This window comes from Schistocerca gregaria, chromosome 5, assembly GCF_023897955.1.
Source record: "Schistocerca gregaria isolate iqSchGreg1 chromosome 5, iqSchGreg1.2, whole genome shotgun sequence".
In the NCBI taxonomy this organism is placed as follows: Eukaryota; Metazoa; Arthropoda; class Insecta; order Orthoptera; family Acrididae; genus Schistocerca; species Schistocerca gregaria.
Genome location: NC_064924.1, coordinates 149245467 through 149260051, shown reverse-complemented (window position 1 = coordinate 149260051; position 14585 = coordinate 149245467). Strand labels below are relative to the sequence as shown.

At 42.8% G+C, this 14585-nt stretch overlaps 1 protein-coding gene across 3 annotated transcripts in view; it reads left to right on the top strand.

Annotated features, from left to right (window-relative positions):
- LOC126272275 (monocarboxylate transporter 12-like) overlaps positions 1 to 14585 on the top strand; it is a 152879-nt gene that overhangs the window by 47898 nt on the left and 90396 nt on the right. The window contains exon 1 of one of the 3 annotated variants that reach the window (XM_049975026.1): positions 4498 to 4684. The exons of the other annotated variants lie outside the window; for them this stretch is intronic. The gene's annotated coding sequence lies outside the window, so the exon portion shown is untranslated. Of the gene's footprint in view, positions 1 to 4497; positions 4685 to 14585 lie in introns of those variants that run through there. 3 annotated transcript variants of the gene reach the window in all.

Sequence of the window (14585 nt, the reverse complement as noted above, 5' to 3'; positions counted from 1 at the left end):
CAACTCTGATAAGAAGACTATCATTGAACTGCTCACAGTAACTCCCTCTCTGCTTTATCCTCCTATTCTTAACGAATCCTACTCCCGTTATACCATTTTCTGATGCCGTTGATTTTGCCGTATACTCATCTGGCCAGAAATCATTATCTCCAATTTCACTTCGCTGACTCCCACGATATCTAGGTTGAGCCATAGCGTTTCTTTATGGGCGGAATTACCGAACTATCAGTTTAATAAGCCACGGCTGCAAAATACTAACGCGAATTCTTTACAGACGAATGGAGAAACTGGTAGATGCAGACCTCGGGGAGGATCAGTTTGGATTCCGTCGAAATGTTGGAACACGTGAGGCAATACTGACCTTACGACTTATCTTAGAAGAAAGATTAAGAAAAGGCAAACCTACGTTTCTAGCATTTGTAGACTTAGAGAAAGCTTTTGACAATGTTGACTGGAATACCATTTTTCAAATTCTAAAGGTGGCAGGGGTAAAATACAGGGACCGAAAGGCTATTTATAATTTGTACAGAAACCAGATGGCAGTCATAAGAGTCGAGGGGCATGAAAGGGAAGCAGTGGTTGGGAAAGGAGTGAGACAGGGTTGTTGCCTCTCCCCGATGTTATTCAATCTGTATATTGAGCAAGCAGTAAAGGAAACAAAAGAAAAATTTGGAGTAGGTATTAAAATTCATGGAGACGAAGTAAAAACTTTGAGGTTCGCCGATGACATTGTAATTCTGTCAGAGACAGCAAAGGACTTGGAAGAGCAGTTGAACGGAATGGACAGTGTCTTGAAAGGAGGATATAAGATGAACATTAACAAAAGCAAAACGAGGATAATGGAATGTAGTCAAATTAAATCGGGTGATGCTGAGGGAATTAGATTAGGAAATGAGACACTTAAAGTAGTAAAGGAGTTTTGCTATTTAGGAAGTAAAATAACTGGTGATGGTCGAAGTAGAGAGGATATAAAATGTAGACTGGCAATGGCAAGGAAAGCGTTTCTGAAGAAGAGACATTTGTTAACATCGAATATAGATTTATGTATCAGGAAGTCGTTTATGAAAGTATTTGTTTGGAGTGTAGCCATGTATGGAAGTGAAACATGGACGATAACTAGTTTGGACAAGAAGAGAATAGAAGCTTTCGAAATGTGGTGCTACAGAAGAATACTGAAGATAAGGTGGATAGATCACGTAACTAATGAGGAGGTATTGAATAGGATTGGGGAGAAGAGAAGTTTGTGGCACAACTTGACTAGAAGAAGGAATCGGTTGGTAGGACATGTTTTGAGGCATCAAGGGATCACAAATTTAGCATTGGAGGGCAGCGTGGAGGGTAAAAATCGTAGAGGGAGACCGAGAGATGAGTACACTAAGCAGATTCAGAAGGATGTAGGTTGCAGTAGGTACTGGGAGATGAAGCAGCTTGCACAGGATAGAGTAGCATGGAGAGCTGCATCAAACCAGTCTCTGGACTGAAGACAAGAACAACAACATGGGTGGGACGAAAAATAAAACAAAAAATTTAGCACGTGGTCAGTGGGACAGGAAGTGTAACTGAAGAAGCTACACCTTCTGCCTAGCCCTGATTCGGTCCTACCCCAAAGGCTCAGCTTCCAATCATTTTGCAAGTCTTAGTTTCCAATGTTCTTAGTTTTATTAGGTGCGTCTTAAGCACGGCCATAGTTTTCCTTCTCGTAACGTGAATAGTCAAGGTATTACAAAGAAACATGGAAGCTGTGAAGTTCCAAGTAAATTTAATTCTAAGTTGCATGCGGATCAGAATTTAATAGTAGGTGTAGCGCGCGCGCGCGCACACACACACACACACACACACACACACACACACACATATTCTCTCTCTCTCTCTCTCTCTCTCTCTCTCTCTCTCTCTCTCTCCCACTCACTCTCTACATATTACCGCAGTTTTTGACCTCTTATGCAGAATTGTAAGAGCTACTACTTCTTCGTACGTTTTAACAAAGCTAACGTCGTAGCTGATGCCAAAGTGCATACGTAGGCCAATTTGTAACTATTTTCCATGCGCCCCTTAACTGTACGTGCGCTCACGTGAGAACACAAGTACATCACGGTGAATTCTCCGTCACGCACTTGTCGTAACTGTGGGAGTGTATCAGAGGCAGCACATCACTTTACTCCCCACGCAATACAACCTGCCGGTGCTTTACCCAGTCTTTCCCCTGGGCGCCTGCTGCTCGCAGCTTACCGTGAGGAGTGCGGTCGTTAAGTCAGCATATTAGCAGGTCAGTGCGCGGCTGCGTTGTATCTTATTTGCTGGTGCACGTCCTAGGAAGCAGACTGATTGCAGACACTCTGCTGCCTCTAAGTGATCTGGCAGGAAACTACCGCGTATTACAGGCTTGGCCTAGCGATGTAAGGAATGTTTTTTTCTGTAGTTTTATGACTATTTTGATTCATCCCAAGACTAATTCCTGTACTTCGCCAGCCACTTCATTTCAGAGTATCACTTACAACCAGCGTCCTTTATATTATTTTTTGCATGTATTCCAGCCTCTGTCTTCCCCTACAGTTTTCACGCTTTCTGAAGCCCTCTAGTGCAACTGAAATAATTCCCTGATGTTTTAGCATATGTCGTGTACGTCATCCTGCCTCTTCTTCTTGTATGTGATATCCACATAGTTCTTTCCTTACTTATTCTGCCGAGAATCTCCTCTTTTCTTACCGTATCAAAAATGTTCAAATGTGTGTGAAATCGTATGGAAGTTAACTCTAAGGTCATCAGTCCCCAAGTTTACACACTATTAAACCTAAATTATCCTAAGGACAAACACACACACACACACACATGCTCGAGGGAGGACTCGAACCTCCGCCGGGACCAGCCGCACAGTCCATGACTGCAGCGAACTAGACCACTCGGCTAATACCGCACTGCTTTACCGTATCATTCCATGTATTTTTCAGCTTTCTTCTATAGTACCATATCCCAAACTCGCCGATTCTTTCCTTTCCCGATTCTCACAGAGTCCCTTATCAATTACCACAGAATTCTTCCTCAAATTAACTAATATGTTTGATACTAATAAACTTCATTTAGCGAAAGATGTCCTCTTTGCCTGTTATTGTCTGCTTCTAATACCCTCCTTGCTTTGTGTCTCTTTCCAAAGCAAAAGGATCCCTTCACTTCCTCTAGTGCACTGTTTACCGCTGCTCCTATTTCTGCTACTCCTCATTACCTTCGTCTCTCGGTTTACTCTGTCCACAGTGTGTGCTCATTAGATTGCTAATTCCTCCCCACAGGCCGTGTTATTCTTCCTCATTTCCACTTCCGACGACAAAGTCGTCAGCGAATTTTATCATTGATACATTTTCGCCCGGAATTTTAATCCTGTTCCTTTACTTTCCTTTTATTTCAGCAACTACTTCTTTGATTTACAGGTTGTACAGAAGTAACGAAAGACTACATCACCTTCTAACACGGCACGTCGTTGCTTGCCTTCCATTCCAAGGAGTGACACTTCGGAATAATGCACAAAATAAGCGCTTGGGTGCCGGTACGTAGGCACAGCTGGCGGATCATCCATTCTGTAGAATATCAGCGGACAGTACGGCGATTTTTAGAGAAATAAGGAAACACAGCCTAAAGTATTCGATTAAAGTTCAAACGAATATATTCATTTATAACTCACTATTGGGCATGTGGCTCATGTCTTACGGCTATTAGACGGTGCGCACCCGTCACGCTTTCTGACATCCCTTGAAAAATTTTCGCTTGTTGCCCAACAAATACATATTAAGCTACGTGTATTCACTGTACCCCTGGAAGATGGTCGCGGGATTTTTTGTATTTCCTAGCCCTTTTTCTATGAGATTCGGTAACTGCCAATCGTTGTTTCCGGAGAAAGAAGCACCCAAGACACAGTGGGCTTCCAAAAATGTGACATACACCGTAAAAGCAGTTCCCTATTTTAAAAAAAGTGTGTTTTAGGCGGTCCGTAATTCTAGTTATTCGTGTAGACTTCATAACCAATGCTTCGTTGCAGTTCCAAAATTCATCGTTGAACTTCGAAGTGATCGCTTCAGGTCGTTCATCTATGTAACCAGAGTAGCATGTTTACTCAAAAAAAGTCTTCGCCCCAGGGGAGAAAAAACGCGGTAAATTTTTTGTCCATGTATCGAATAAGTCTAGAGTTCAACGTTCACTGTTAGTGCTGAACGCAAATCACGTGTTAGTACAGCGCTTACTTCAAACGACGAAGGCTATTTTTATAACTTTAGGTGAGTTCAGCTGGAATAATCATTCCTTGTTAGTGACCTTATTCCCGTTAAACGAGCCGCGTCAGGTGACAAACCGACTCAAAATGCTCTCTTCGTCACTGGCTCCCCAACTACCCAACGAGCTGCTGGATTCCGGTCTGAATGTTCCGTAAGCTTGAAAGATTGTGTTGCGTTAATATGGCGGATAGTAACTGACGCGACTTTACTTCGGCTCTCAAGTCGCTGCCAAAAGAAAAGGTGTCTTACGAGAGTGCCGATGTTGGCTGCAAATGTGATCTACGTCGGAAGTGTTGTTCTCACGTTACGTTGTGCTGGTTGTGTGACATCGTTACTTGGTGCTTAGAAATGGGAACATATAACTGTTAGCAGGAAGCGTGTGTGCAGCGAGGTGGGTCAGAAGATAAGATAATCGCTGGCGAATGGTAAGTCCCCATGGTTCCGGGAGAGAAGACATTTTCTAATTTTGGCTAAGTATGTTATTCCATGTCCGATATGCATGTCACATACTATGCAAATCATAAAAATAATTATAAGATTGGTTATATACATAAGTAAAGACTGCTATTCTTTCCTGCTTTGTTGGTGTAGTCGATAGCGTGATTGGTTACCAACTTCGTGGTACTTGGTTCAAATACCGGGTACTGCAATTTTTTTTTCCATTATAGGCAGGTTGTGTATGTTTCTTGCAGACAGAAAAGATATAGCTTGAATAAATAAATAGTGACACTGGGACGCAAACCACTGCAATGGCGTGTAGTCGAATGACTTGCAGTTTTATGTGGCAGTCGCACAGGAAATCCTTCTTCATTACTTTAGAAGCGAGAACAAAGTGATTATATCTCTTACTTACGAGCCCACTGTTTTCAAGCGTTTACCATTCTTCCACACAAAGCGCTTTCAGGAGCATTTTGCAGGTACTGAAAACTATTTGTAGGTTGCACACTGAAATGCAGTTCTTAGTATTATTTACATAAATGGTACTTTGGTACTGAAAATAAGTTCAGTTACTACCCACAGTTGATTATTATACACCCAGAAAGGAGCAGTCGTCGGTTTCATACCGACAGGGAAATCTAAATTAGTTTATTTACATTGGTCGACGATGAAATGTTTCTTGCTGTGGTTGAAATTCCTACAGCAAGAATATATATGAGTATCATTTTAGTAGACCTAATGACAAACAGTAACAACATACAGGTTTTCTGTTATGCACCAAAAAAATCTTTGTGTCAAGTTGATGTGGCACGTGGCATTGTGATCTGTTGGGAGCTCTCACCCACAAATGCAGGTCTCAGGTTCCTCGTTGCCACGACGGATCCTCCTGTTCATTAAGTGCAGCAAAATGTTTAACTATTCGATGGATCATGTGAAATGTTCTAGAATTTTACTATTATATTATTGTGTCCATGGTTCTCTTCCGTCCAAAAGCAATAGTGCCAAATACTGAAGATATAATAATTACAAGTTTCGGTTACTGACAATAGGAAACAATTATTACAATGGGGCATCATTTTCTACGTAATACTACTCTGAAATTCGGTTTTTTAAAGCATAATACCTTGTAATCAAAAAATAAAACCATAAGATTTAACGTAAACAATAAGCTCAATACATATCGCCAAAAATCGGTAATCTCGGTGACTATGATGTCATGTTTTAATTGCTCTCAGCCGTAACAATCACAGTCGTATTGTAACTGCTCTGTGAACATGTGTGCAGTACTAATGATGATATTCCTATCCCATTGGGGCATACCTTGTGCACACACACACACACACACACACACACACACACACACACACACACAGTTCCTCGCCCCTCGCCTCTGTCCATCGCGTCACGCTTGTCGACCACTGGCACGTTCGCTGTTGCTGGTGCAGCAGCAGACTGTAGTTAAGTTGCAGTTTCATACACTCATAGTACACTGAGGTGACAAAAGCCATGGAATTCCTCCTAATATCGTATCAGACCTTCTTTAGCCCGGTGTAGTTCAGCAGCTCGACGTCGTAGGATTCAACAAGTCGATGAAGTCCCCTGCAGAAATACTAAGCCATGCTGACTCTGTAGCCCTCCGTAATTGCAAAAGTGTTCCTAGTGCAGTATTTTATGCACCAATCGACTTCTCGATTATGTTCCTCAAATGTTGATAGGATTCATGTTGGGCAATCTGAGTGGCCAAATCATTCGGTCTGACTGTCCATAATTTTCTTCAGATCCCTCACCAACAATTGTGGCCAGGTGACATGGCTCACGGTCATGCACAAAAATGCTATAGTTGTTTGGAAATAGGAAGGCCACGAATGGCTGCAGACAATCATCGGTTCAGTTGGACCAGAGGACCCAGTCTATTTCATGTAAACATAGCCCACACGATTTTTAAGCCATCACCAGCTTGCACATTGCCTTCTAGACAACTTGGGTGCATGTCTTCGTGGGATCGGCACCGTACTCGAACTCTACCATATGCTTTTACGAACTGAAGTCGGGACTCATCTGATCAGGTCACGGTGTTCCAGTCGTCTTGGGTACAAACGATATCGTCACGAGCTCAGGAGAGGTGTTCCATGCGATGTCGTGCTGTTAGCAAAGGCACTCGCGTCGGTCGTCTGCTGCCATAGGCCGTTGATGCCAAATCTCATCGTACCGTCCTAACACGTACGTTTGTCCCAAATTGAATTCTGCAGTTATTTCACGCAGTGTTGCTTGTCTGTTACCACTGACAACCGTACGCAAACTGCGCTGCTATAAATGGAGGTCGTCGGCAGCTGCGTTGTCTGTGCTAAGGGGTAATGCCTGAAATGTGGTATTCTCCACACTCAAGACACTATGGACCTTGGAATATTAAATTCCTTCAGAATTTCCGAAATGGAATGTCGCATGTGTCTAGCTCCGACCCTCATTCCGCCCTCGGAGTCTGTTTATTCCCGTCATTAGGCCATTATTACGTCGGAAATCTTTCCGCATGAATCATCTGAGTACAAATAGCAGTTTCGCCACTGCACTGTCGTTTTATACCTCGTGTACACGATACTACCGCCTTCTTTATGTGTGTATATCGCTATCCCATGACTGGTCACCTAAGTGAATTTTAAACGCCGACGCAGACTTCTTGCAGCGAGCAGGGAGATGTCAGAAAATCTGTTTCAGCGCGTTGCGGCCGAAATTAAGTCCTGGTGCCTACATGTGTGCACTAAACCACTAACACAAGACAGAAAAATTTCATTCAGTTAAATGAAGGGGCGTCGTAGTAATCTGTCGCATCAGCGGTTTTGTAACTCAGGTGACAGAAATTTCCATTTCATACCTCACGAAGGGTAAAATACATTTTACAAAGAAGAGCTCCACACTTAATCACTCGTCTCACAGTCTGCATTGAACTTAGTTTACAGGTGAGACAGAAATCTAAAATTTACAATAAAAGTTTCCCGTTTCTGTATTGTTCTCACATATAACACTTAGGAAACACAATGTACAGAAATTCGGCTCGTTATGAGGGCAGTCCCAAGGACCTAATATTATGGCGAGGTTACTATGACAAAATCAGAAAGGGCTCCGACTTTTTAATCGTATATAAGATGTAGATAATCGGACGATAGCCTGTTCCAGAGGCAGGAGGTGGAAATTGACAGAACTGGATGGGCAAAGACCATTAGATAGTCTATGTTGTATTTCAATTATCACAAGTTTTTGATGAATGATGCGCTCTGCTGACAGGAACGCAGGTTAAAAAACTGCTTAAGACACAGTTGTTTGTCAGTACATTCTCAAGGTAACCAAATATTTGATGTACTGACAGATTCGGACATGAAAAGGTTGCAGACCATATTTCGTGTTGCAAATAAAGCCATCGGCAGTTTTCGCATCTCCTGCTGTGGTGCATAAAGTGATTGCACGGAAAATTCAATAGAACGAATGATTGTACAAGTCTGTCTCCCGCTGTCGTGACTGTGTTCTGAGTAACCTATCTGGACAGTCACGTGAGGACGATTGCATGTACATTTTTTTTAGTTTTTGTTAAATAAATGTATTTTCCCTTTTAGCAATGTCATCCTAACAATGTAGACTTGGTATATATTTGCTGTAGAATGTTGCTTGCCATGGCATATGTGTTTGTTAAAATATCATGCGGTCCTTATTGTTTAACAAGGGACAATAATATAAACTAGTTAAATATAACACTGTGGTAATTTCTTGCTCTTGTGCTTGTTGTTGTTGTGGTCTTCAGTCCTGAGACTGGTTTGATGCAGCTCTCCATGCTACTCTCTCCTGTGCAGGCTTCCTCATCTCCCAGTTCCTACTGCAACCTACATCCTTCTGAATCCGTTTAGTGTACTCTCCCCTTGGTCTCCCTCTACGATTTCTACCCTCCACGCTGCCCTCCAGTACTAAATTGGTGATCCGTTGATGCCTCAGAATATGCCCTACCAACCGATACCTTCTTCTAGTCAAGTTGTACCACTTTACCCAAGAGGACGCCATCATCATTCATCCATGCAGTAAAGCTGCATGCCCTCGTGAAAAAATTACGGCCGTAGTTTCTCCTTGCTGTCAGCCGTTGGCACTACCAGCACAGCAAGGCCGTTTTGGTTAGTGTTACAAGGCCAGATCAGTCAATCATCCAGACTGTTGCCCCTGCAACTACTGAAAAGGCTGCTGCCCCTCTTCAGGAACCACACGTTTGTCTGGCCTCTCAACAGATACCCGTCCGTTGTGGTTGCACCTACGGTACGGCTATCTGTATCGCTGAGGCACGCAAGCGTCGCCGCCAACGGCAAGGTCCATGGTTCATGGGGGGAGGAGTCTTGTACTTAGCGCGAGTATTTGTGGAAAAATCGGGTTTTTGTAAACAGCAATGGGTTGTAGCATTGTTACAAAATGCCCCATACTTTGTTGCTAATTGCGTTAAGACAGAAAATTTGAAGGGGGCCATTTCGGACTATTAATTATGGCATTATTCGCCTAGAGGAGTTGTTGGAATAACGTTATCCACCATTTTGCAGAGTATACCATGACGTCATAAAATTTTAAACTCTGTCAGTGCCTTACCTGGTAAATTACAATAACATTCACCGCCATTTTAAAGTAGGATAACGTTGTTGCTGGCGAGCCTACCACTATAGCATACAGAACGAGAATGACGAGATCCACGCATTTGCTCTAATATTAAAAGTGGAATGGGAGATTGATTCCTATTGGTCCAGGGTGAAAGGGGGCGTTTCTTGCGGATGCACCAATCTTCTGCAAAAAGTAGTAGGGGAGAGTGCTGTACGTAGGGGATAGTGTACTAAGAAATATATGATGTTTTGTGATCAGTACTTCAGTCTCGTGACTGATTTTAGGTTCTGATGAACGAACATGCACTGAAGATGTGCAAAAGCAGTTTCCACCATTTTCTAAAGTTGTTGTTATTGTTTGACATGGCTAGAGACGAAAGTCTGAGAAGCGTCCCAAGGTCCAATACTTCCCGTGCGCAATCACTACACGCCATTCCATGTTAAGAGTATAGGGTCGCTGCGATGCAGGACAGCAGCGATTCGTAATGTCACGAGCTAATCAGAAAGTCGATGATACATACCCACCTACGTTGCATTAATGTCAAATGAATTTACTTGTTATGGAAACACAATCCTCCAAACTACACGCATAAAAAAATAAAGGAACGCGTTATTTTTTGTTGAAACGCACAGAACGACGAATTGACTATGATATCCATACAAATTATAAAAATTAATGACGAACGTGTGTGTGTGTGTGTGTGTGTGTGTGTTTGTGTGTGTGTGTGTGTGTGTGTGTGTGTGTGTGTGTGTGTGTGTGTGTGTATGTGTATGTGTATGTTTTACGTCTCTTCCTAAACCACTAAGCCGGTTTCAACCAAACTTGGCACACATATCATTTAGTGTGTGTAAGGAATCACGGTTGGGATAAGAACCATCCACCTATAAAGGAATGGTGGTAGAGGTGAGAAAGCAGCGCAGTCCTCGACACAACGATACCCATACTTTATTCATCTCATTTGAGAATCACAGCACTTAGTTTCAAACTTTTACGAAACTTTTTTCGATGACGACCTCCCAAAAAATGATGAAAGGAAAAAACTTTATCGCTTACTACATGTTCGCTGTAAAATTGCCGCTTGAAGCACGACGTTTAAATTTGTTACTTCTTTACAACTGACTCTATTCACAACACATTTCTCAGACAGTAGGCACGTATACAACTGAATATACTCGCACAACTTTATTATTATATAGCACATAGATCAGGAGACACCATGTCATAAAAATTGAGCTACGTGAAAATGAAGCTGTTGGGCAGAATTGGCCAGACATACTGATGACAAATACGTACAGATAAGAGTGAAAATTGTTAAGTATGAGTGAAATGTATTAGACATGTGCTTAAGCAGGCAGAGTCACGGGTAAGAAGCTCATCCAAAACCTCAGGGAGGAATTCAATTAAATTTACTACACGTATTAGTTACAATCTGGAAAGAAATACTGTAGAGTTAAGAAACACCAGCCTCCGATTCGGGTTAGTGTTGAGAGAGAAGGGAGGACTAGGAGATGGACAGACAGCTAGCGGGAAGGAGGAGATAGACAAGAGTAGGAGAAGACATACAGATAAAGCAGAGAGATAGAAATGGACAGAGAAATCAAATAGGAGGAAGTGGATAGGGAGAAGAAGAGATAGGCAGACAGATGGGGGAGATGATGAACAACGGGGGAAATGGACAGAGAAAGGAAATAGGAGGAATGTATAGAATGAGAAGAGAGGAGCAGATGGACACAGGAAGAAAAGAGGAAGAGATGCACAAAGAGGGGGAAGGAGGAGATGGACAGACATAGGAGAGAGGAGGAGATACACATAGAGATGGGGAGGAGGAGATGGAATTAGAGGAGCAGACTGAGTGACTGACTGACTGACTGAGAGAGAGAGAGAGAGAGAGAGAGAGAGAGAGAGAGAGAGAGAGAGAGAGAGAGAGAGAGAGAGAGAGAGTGAGTGGGGGGGAGGGAGACAAGACAGGGGAAGGAAGGGGTACGACTGAATGGATAGAGAGTGAGGCGTGTTGGCAGTTGAGAGAGAGATGGAATGTTTTGGATGGAGAGACGGGAAAGGGGACATGGACTAATAGAAGAGGGGAGTAAATGAGTATCTGAGCAACGCCAGGTACCCAGCTAGTTATTTATGTTTGGAACAGATCAAATATTAGATTGGATTTCTGACCAACTCCACTGATCTTTCCTTTCTGTCATTAAACTCAGTACAAAAGATCCCTTTCAGTTATTTGTTGCAGCCTGCGACTACCTATGTGCAGGAGTGGACGGAACACCAATAGACCCTGCACAGCAGGTGTTGACTAAAAGAGGCAAAAATAAAATTATTCTTCGTTCGTTCATAATACTTTTCTTAAAAAAACTTCTGTGACAGTCGGAAGTGGAAATAGGTACTGGTAAAACATTCAATCAGTTTGAAGGTACTGATGATCTTTAACGTTTTGAGCCTTTCGGTGAAACAGACGTATTAATTTTACCGAGGCAAAATGTCTGTAAGTCTAGTAAGTATTACGATCGCAGTAAGACAGATGTAGGCGGGGAAAAAGATTAATCTAGTAGTTTTTACGTTGATCTGGTCAAACGTACTGCAGATATTTTTCCTCAAAGGTTCTCAGCGATTTCATGAATTAATGGGATAGGTACAGCCCAAAGCTGTAGTATATAATATTATTGAAGGTAGTGGGCAATATATAACAATCGGCTTCATCCTATGAAAATTAGACGGAAAACGCAGCGTGGGTAGGAAAATTACTCATAAAATGTAGTAGGAAGAAAGTGTTAATTTTACTCCTCATTTCCCGCGTTTTGCAAATTGTTTAAGCATCACGTATGGCGTAGGCTTTCGCATGACGTGTCGTTTCCTATTATCTGTTGTTTCCAGCATTAAGACAGAAACATGCCTTAGGCCAGGCCTCATGTCCTTGCAACACAATTCACCAAGACTCGCACACTTCGTTCACAGAGCTCGCATTCTGACTGTATCCAGGCTTCAGATTCACCGCCGAAATGAGTCAGCAACACTCTCGGTTAAACCTGGCACAGCTCACCATGTCTCATTCGCTTACACAACTCGCACAGGAGATGTCTGATCTTCGACAGGCGTTACGTCAACCATCGACACGACACAGCGGCGGGAAGAATTCCAACGGACTGATGTCATACGAGCGCGGGGGCCACGTAATTTAATTGTGTGGCAGCCGACTGTTGTGGTACATCTCCCGGCAGCGCTCGGCCGCATTCGCGTATCGCTTATTTAGTCTGTCCAGCGGTCCTTTGAGTTAGAGTGCGTTGCTGCTCCTGTGTCTTCAAGAGCTCTGCATAATCTCAGGTATCCTTTTACTGCGATTTCTAATGGTGCTGATAATCGAAACTTTATTTTTAACAGAAATACCTCATTTTGGAACAATTTTTGAAGCTAAATATATGAAAATTTGTTTTCAGTTTCCCGTTCAGAAATTGGAAAACGTGTTTTAGTGTGAAATAGGTATTGAAAGTTTCTTGTGGAAATATTTAATTGTAATGATAGTTAAATGGACACCCTAGCTGCAAACACGCGTTGATATAAAACTTCCTGGCAGATTAAAACTGTGTGCCCGACCGAGACTCTAACTCGGGACCTTTGCCTTACGCGGGCAAGTGCTCTACCATCTGAGCTACCGAAGCACGACCCACGCCCGGTACTCAAAGCTTTACTTCTACCAGTACCTCGTCTCCTACGTTCCAAACTTTACAGAAGCTCTCCTGCGGACCATGCAGAACTAGCACTCCTGAAAGAAAGGATACTGCGGAGACATGGCTTAGCCACAGCCTGGGGGATGTTTCCAGAATGAGATTTTCACTCTGCAGCGGAGTGTGCGCTGATATGAAACTTCCTGGCAGATTAAAACTGTGTGCCCGACCTAGACCCGAACTCGGGACCTTGAAGGTAGGAGACGAGGTACTGGCAGAAGTAAAGCTGTGAGTACCGGGCGTGAGTCGTGCTTCAGTAGGTCAGATGGTAGAGCACTTGCCTGCGAAAGTCAAAGGTCCCTAGTTCGAGTCTCGGTCGGGCACACAGTTTTAATCTGCCACGAAGTTTCATATCTGCGCAGACTCCGCTGCATAGTGAAAATCTCATTCTAGACGCGTTGATATACTTCATTGGGGACATGTTGAAAATGAGTGCCTCGACCGGGACTCGAACCCGGGATGCAGGAGATCTCCTGCATCCCGGGTTCGAGTCCCGGTCGGGGCATACATTTTAAACATTTCCCCAGTTATCAACTCCTGTTTGCAGCTAGGGTATCCATTTAACTATCATTTCATTCTAGCAAAGCTGCATGGTCATCAACGGTAACTGTTCTTTCGGGAACAGATACTACCGGCATATATATATTTAATTGTGAAAGCATTTTTGAAGAAAATCTATAAACACTTTTATTTGACTTCTCATTTTGAAATAAGGAAGCGTGTGTTACGAGATGAAAATTTCTATGGATATATCACCTCAAGAGTTCAAAAGGCAGATTTAACATAAACCTGATACTCCCCGCTACCAGAATCGTTTTTTTGGTCAGTAGTACATTCAGAAAACACCATGCTTCTATGATCTTAATTAGCGTGAAAAGTTTAGAAGTTGTTGCGGTCTGTGAACCAAGTCTAAGAAAGCTGTTTAACAGTCACCATGACAAGTCGGCTTTGTCAGAACTGCGTAGAAAAAGAAACGGATCATTAAAACATTAATTTTTCAGTAGGCCTAATATCCGTTTTTTGTTGTTGTTGTTGTTGTTTTCTTCAGTCCTGAGACTGGTTTCAGGCAGCTCTCCATGCTATTCTATCCTGTGCAAGCTTCTTCATCTCCCAGTACCTACTGCAGCCTACATCCTTCTGAATGTGCTTAGTGTATTCATCTCTTGGTCTCCCTCTACGATTTTTACCCTCCACGCTGCCCTCCAGTACTAAATTGGTGCTCCCTTGATGCCTCAGAACATGTCCTACCAACAGATCCCTTCTTCTAGTCAAGTTGTGCCATAAACTCATCCCCAATTCTATTCAACACCTCCTCATTAGTTATGTGATCTGCCCACCTAATCTTCAGCATTCTTCTGTAGCACCACATTCCGAAAGCTTCTATTCTCCTCTTGTCCAGAATACGTTTATACAATTATTTTTCTTGTAATTATTATGCAGACTAATTATTACTGACGACAAAATGTGTGCCACTTTTTAATTCGATTCCATGTACAGGCATATCCGTTTGAGACGACCAACCGAGCGAGTTGGCGCAGTG